This window comes from Cherax quadricarinatus, chromosome 78 (assembly GCF_038502225.1).
Source record: "Cherax quadricarinatus isolate ZL_2023a chromosome 78, ASM3850222v1, whole genome shotgun sequence".
Taxonomy (NCBI): domain Eukaryota; kingdom Metazoa; phylum Arthropoda; class Malacostraca; order Decapoda; family Parastacidae; genus Cherax; species Cherax quadricarinatus.
Genome location: NC_091369.1, coordinates 3,275,800 through 3,282,870, shown reverse-complemented (window position 1 = coordinate 3,282,870; position 7,071 = coordinate 3,275,800). Strand labels below are relative to the sequence as shown.

Below are 7,071 nucleotides of genomic sequence, written 5' to 3'. Positions count from 1 at the left end.
ACACTGCTGTATGCTCCACACACACTGCTGTATGCTCCACACACACTGCTGTATGCTCCATACACACTGCTGTATGCTCCACACACACACTGCTGTATGAACCACACACTGCTGTATGCTCCACACACACTGCTGTATGCTCCACACACACTGCTGAATGCTCCACACACACTGCTGTATGCTCCACACACACTACTGTATGCTCCACACACACTGCTGTATGCTCCATACACACTGCTGTATGCTCCACACACACTGCTGTATGCTCCACACACACTGCTGTATGCTCCACACACACTGCTGTATGCTCCACACACACACTGCTGTATGCTCCACACACACTGCTGTATGCTCCACACACACTGCTGTATGCTCCACACACACTGCTGTATGCTCCACACACACACACTGATGTATGCTCCACACACACTGCTGTATGCTCCACACACACTGCTGTATGCTCCACACACACACTGATGTATGCTCCACACACACTGCTGTATGCTCCACACACACTGCTGTATGCTCCACACACACTGCTGTATGCTCCACACATACACTGCTGTATGCTCCACACACACTGCTGTATGCTCCACACACACTGCTGTATGCTCCATACACACTGCTGTATGCTCCACACACACACTGCTGTATGAACCACACACTGCTGTATGCTCCACACACACTGCTGTATGCTCCACACACACTGCTGAATGCTCCACACACACTGCTGTATGCTCCACACACACTACTGTATGCTCCACACACACTGCTGTATGCTCCATACACACTGCTGTATGCTCCACACACACTGCTGTATGCTCCACACACACTGCTGTATGCTCCACACACACTGCTGTATGCTCCACACACACACTGCTGTATGCTCCACACACACTGCTGTATGCTCCACACACACACTGATGTTTGCTCCACACACACACTGATGTTTGCTCCACACACACTGCTGTATGCTCCACACACACTGCTGTATGCTCCACACACACACTGATGTATGCTCCACACACACTGCTGTATGCTCCACACACACTGCTGTATGCTCCACACACACACTGCTGTATGCTCCACACACACTGCTGTATGCTCCACACACACTGCTGTATGCTCCACACACACTGCTGTATGCTCCACACACACTGCTGTATGTTCCACACACACTGCTGTATGTTCCACACACACTGCTGTATGCTCCACACACACTGCTGTATGCTCCACACACACTGCTGTATGCTCCACACACACTGCTGTATGCTCCACACACACTGCTGTATGCTCCACACACATTGCTGTATGTTCCACACACACTGCTGTATGTTCCACACACACTGCTGTATGCTCCACAATTACATTTACGTCGTTCATGAGTAGAAGTGTTCAAGTTATCGCGCCGCTCTCTTGCGCAGGTATATACACCGAGAGGCATTAGTGTACATACACCGAGAGGCATTAGTGTACATACACCGAGAGGCATTAGTGTACATACACCGAGAGGCATTAGTGTACATACACCGAGAGGCATTAGTGTACATACAGCGAGAGGCATTAGTGTACATACAGCGAGAGGCATTAGTGTACATACAGCGAGAGGCATTAGTGTACATACACCGAGAGGCATTAGTGTACATACACCGAGAGGCATTAGTGTACATACACCGAGAGGCATTAGTGTACATACACCGAGAGGCATTAGCGTACTTACACCGAGAGGCATTAGTGTACATACAGCGAGAGGCATTAGTGTACATACAGCGAGAGGCATTAGTGTACATACATCGAGAGGCATTAGTGTACATACATCGAGAGGCATTAGTGTACATACAGCGAGAGGCATTAGTGTACATACACCGAGAGGCATTAGTGTACATACACCGAGAGGCATTAGTGTACATACACCGCGAGGCATTAGTGTACATACAGCGAGAGGCATTAGCGTACATACACCGAGAGGCATTAGTGTACATACACCGAGAGGCATTAGTGTACATACACCGAGAGGCATTAGTGTACATACACCGAGAGGCATTAGTGTACATACACCGAGAGGCATTAGTGTACATACACCGAGAGGCATTAGTGTACATACACCGAGAGGCATTAGTGTACATACACCGAGAGGCATTAGTGTACATACACCGAGAGGCATTAGTGTACATACAGCGAGAGGCATTAGTGTACATACACCGAGAGGCATTAGTGTACATACACCGAGAGGCATTAGTGTACATACACCGAGAGGCATTAGTGTACATACACCGAGAAGCATTAGTGTACATACACCGAGAGGCATTAGTGTACATACACCGATAAGCATTAGTGTACATACACCGAGAGGCATTAGTGTACAAACTCGAGAGGCATTAGTGTACATACAACGAGAGGCATTAGTGTACATACACCGAGAGGCATTAGTGTACATACACCGAGAGGCATTAGTGTACATACAGCGAGAGGCATTAGTGTACATACACCGAGAGGCATTAGCGTACATACAGCGAGAGGCATTAGTGTACATACAGCGAGAGGCATTAGTATACATACAGCGAGAGGCATTAGTGTACATACACCGAGAGGCATTAGTGTACATACACCGAGAGGCATTAGTGTACATACACCGAAAGGCATTAGTGTACATACAGCGAGATTCATTAGCGTACATACAGCGAGAGGCATCAGTGTACATACAGCGAGAGGCATTAGTGTACATACAGCGAGAGGCATTAGCGTACATACAGCGAGAGGCATCAGTGTATATACAGCGAGAGGCATCAGTGTATATACACGGATAGGCATCAGTGTATATACACCGAGAGGTGTGTTTCTCAGTGTATATACAGCGAGAGGTGTGTATCTCTCAGTGTATATACAGCGAGAGGTGTGTATCTCTCAGTGTATATACAGCGAGATGTGTGTATCTCAGTATATATACAGCGAGAGGTGTGTATCTCAGTGTATATACAGCGAGAGGTGTGTATCCTTCAGTGTATATACAGCGAGAGGTGTGTATACTCTCAGTGTATATACAGCGAGAGGTGTGTCTCTCAGTATATATACAGCGAGAGGTGTGTATCTCAGTGTATATACAGCGAGAGTTGTGTATTTCTCACTGTATATACAGCGAGAGGTATGTATCTCTCAGTATATATACAGTGAGAGATGTTTCTATGTGTATAGACACTGAAAGGTATGTATCTCTTAGTGTGGATTTCTCTACGTACATTCCCCGGGATCCTCCTTTAATCTCTGTTTCAATGATCATATTAACCAAGCAGCCTTAATAAGTCCTGTGTAGTCCATAGGTTTTAACTGCAATAAATCTTGCTCTCCCACGCTCCAGCGCCACTGAGCATGCGTGATCACTACTATATATACCTGAGACTCGTAGCTTGGATCTTATTCCCTCAGTGGCGTTCTTTCTCCACGCTCTCACCACTGGCTACCCATTACATTTTTCAACTTCGTACATTTTCTACAGTAACTTCGGTACGTAATTCTTTCCTTCAGGATGTATGCATAGCTATATATTATTTATATGTGGTACACTGATACCGTTTTGTAGCTTATATCAATATATATATATATATATATATATATATATATATATATATATATATATATATATATATATATATATATATATATATATATATATATATATATATATATATATATATATATATATATACATATATACATATACATATAAAGTTCTGGGCTTTATACCAGGAAGACAGACGGTATATATACTGAGTGGTGTGTATTTCTCATCCTACATATGTTCAGACTAATCCCTATTTTAGGTATTAAAGTATTCTTGTCTGTTGGTAAACACGTTACCGTGTAGCCTTAATGACCCTAGTGTAATCGATAGCCTCTTAACCCCATTAACCAGCCAGGAAGACACAGGATATATACGCCATAAGGTGTATTTCTCTAAGTGTATACTTTATTTTAGGCTGGTGGTGAATAAATTACAGTCACCCTTAATGACCTTCCATGTGTAGTCAGTAGACAACCGTAATTAACCAACCAGGAAAACTAATGGAGATGCTACGTTTAATTCTACTTGTTTTAAGGAGGAAGGATGCGTTTTAAGGACAGGAGGCGTTTTATCAAGCTAGAAGGCGCTTTGAAGAGCTAGGAGATGTTTTAAAGAGCTAAGGGACGTTTTAAAAAGTTAGGGGGACGTTTTAAAGAGCTAGGAGATATTTTTAGAACTAGGAGATAATTTTTCTAGAGCTGGAAGATGTTTTAAATACCTAGGAAAGATTATGTTAGTATAAATTTTAATTTAACTAAGGATAATAACATAAATTTCATTGTGTACATCACTGACTTTTTTTGAGAAGCCGTTGTTCACCGCTACTCGTAGAAAATACTTAATCTGGTGAACAAGCTTTTATGAGGAGACAACTTTTCGCTCTGTATAGAGCTTTCTCATATCCCGTTTTCGCTCTGTGTAGAGCTTTAGGTCATGGAAGTAGTTCAGGGCAGTTTTCTGAAACAGTGTGTAACAGAGCCTACCAGATGTAATAATTTGGTCGACCTAGTCTTCTCAAATAAAAAAACCCTCGTAAATAATCTGGAGACTAAGTATATAGGTTTATCAGCTATGTTTCTCCTCATGGAGGGGTTTATTAAGTAAAGTTTCGCTTAGTGAAAAGCTTTATGACACGTTTCACTCTGTGAGGAACTGTTTAGAACATATAAGAGGCTCAAACTGGAACATGCAGTGGTTGTGTGGTACTCTCACAAAAAAAAATAGAAGTGGCCTAGAGAAGATGTACAAAACGGCTTTCCGAGCTTTGATGAAAGGTTGAAACGCAATGGTGGTGTCTAGGCTGGCTGATAGCAGGAAAGGAAAAGACATGATGACCACACATGAGGTCTAGGCTGGCTGAAAGCAGGAAAGAAAAAGACATGATGACCACACATGAGGTCTAGGCTGGCTGAAAGCAGGAAAGAAAAAGACATGATGACCACACGTAAGATTTAGGCTGGCTTATGGCAGGAAAGGATCAGACATAATGACGACACGTAAGGTCTAGGGTGGCTGATAGCAGGAAAGGAACAGACATAGAAAGAAGACTTATTAACGTCTTAATGGGTGAAATAGGGATAACAAGAGACCAGAGTTATAAATTGAGGAGAAAGCCAAGCTGAAGAGCCACCAGAATATTTTTGTTTTGTTTTCGGAGTCTTAGATCAATAGCATATATTAAAAGAGTTTGTATATATATATATATATATATATATATATATATATATATATATATATATATATATATATATATATATATATATATATATATATATATATATATGAGCCAGAATGTCAGGATGGTGGGCAGCCTGAGGGAATTATATCTATCCCCCAGCAGCCTAGCCTTCCTGGGGAAGGGTATATGCCCCTTGTAGCCTAATCGTCCTGTGGGAGGGTATATACCCCCTAGCCGTCCTGGGGGGTATATAACCCCTAGCAGCCTAGCCGTCCTGGGGGAGGGTATTGTGTTCACTTCTAGGGCCAGACTATTCACTGCCTCAGCTGACAGGTATTACGGGAGGATGTTAAAACCTGACAGCGTGTTTGACAGTCCATAATGAAAAGATTATATCTTCCGTGAATATTTAGGAAGTGGATGAAAGTGTGTGCTGGTGGATGAATGGATTGCAGTGTGTGCTGTTGGATGCAGGTGGGATGATGTGTGCTGGTGGATGTAGGTGGGTTGGCAGTGTGTGCGGGTGGCAGAAAGAGGGAGTAAGTAGGTTCGGATAGCAATACACTTTGAATAAAAATGAATATTCACTTCAAATGAAGTGTACTGATCACCCCACTTCGTGTACACTCCACAAACTAAGCCCATCCGCTTCAATCATGGCTCAAACGTGCACAATTATACGCTCTATACTAGGTTAAGCGGATCACCCAGAACCCATTCCTGTTGCAATGCTTAATACATCAATCACCCAGAGTTGATTAACCTTCTACCTGAACTCTTAATGAGTCTCGGGTTTAACAACCTCGTTCCCTATCACCTGCTTCAACCATATCCTGTATCTCTGAACTGACAGTCCTTTATACCAGCTTAGTTAGTAAGTTATACACACACACACACACACACACACACACACACACACACACACACACACACACACACACACACACACACACACACACACACACACACACACACACATATATATATATATATATATATATATATATATATATATATATATATATATATATATATATATATATATATATATATATATATATATATATATATATATATATATATATATATTATACCAATGTATTCATGTTTGTGTTTTCTGTCAATGTCTTCTCTCTATTAAAATTTCTTACAGAATATAGAATATAGGGGATGGTAGGAGAAGAAAGTATACAAACAGCTCCGGGGAGCTGTTTGTATGTCGTATTGTATATATACTACACGCAATGTGGTATATATGCAATACGATATACACATTTCTTGGAGCATATACACCGGGATACACAGTGCGAGGTATATCTACGTTGCAAACTACTGGAAATAATGGAAGATAATGATGTGGAGGAAACTGTGGGTTTGTTTACCACTGTGGGTGTGTTTACCACTGTGGGTTTGTTTACCACTGTGGGTTTATTTACCACTGTGGGTTTGTTTACCACTATGGGTTTGTTTACCACTGTGGGTGTGTTTACCATTGTATGTGTGTTTACCACTGTGGGTTTATTTACCACTGTGGGTTTGTTTACCACTGTGGGTTTGTTTACCACTGTGGGTTTGTTTACCACTCTGGGTTTATTTACCACTGTGGGTTTATTTACCACTGTGGGTTTGTTTACCACTGTTGGTTTGTTTACCACTGTGGGTGTGTTTACCACTGTTGGTTTGTTTACCACTGTGGGTGTGTTTACCACTGTGGGTGTGTTTACCACCGTGGATGTGTTTACCACTGTGGATGTGTTTACCACTTTGGGGATGCTTCTATATTCATACACACAAATACGCGGTCAGAATCGTTCAACATCCTAGTACTCTCACA

General features: G+C 42.1%; 1 protein-coding gene across 1 annotated transcript in view; it reads left to right on the top strand.

The window, feature by feature from the left end:
• Positions 1-3,403: 3,403 nt before the first annotated feature.
• Positions 3,404-7,071, top strand: part of LOC128701558 (uncharacterized) — a 30,193-nt gene continuing 26,525 nt past the window's right edge. The window contains exon 1 of the mRNA XM_053795309.2: positions 3,404-3,501. The gene's annotated coding sequence lies outside the window, so the exon portion shown is untranslated. The remainder of the gene's footprint in view (positions 3,502-7,071) is intronic.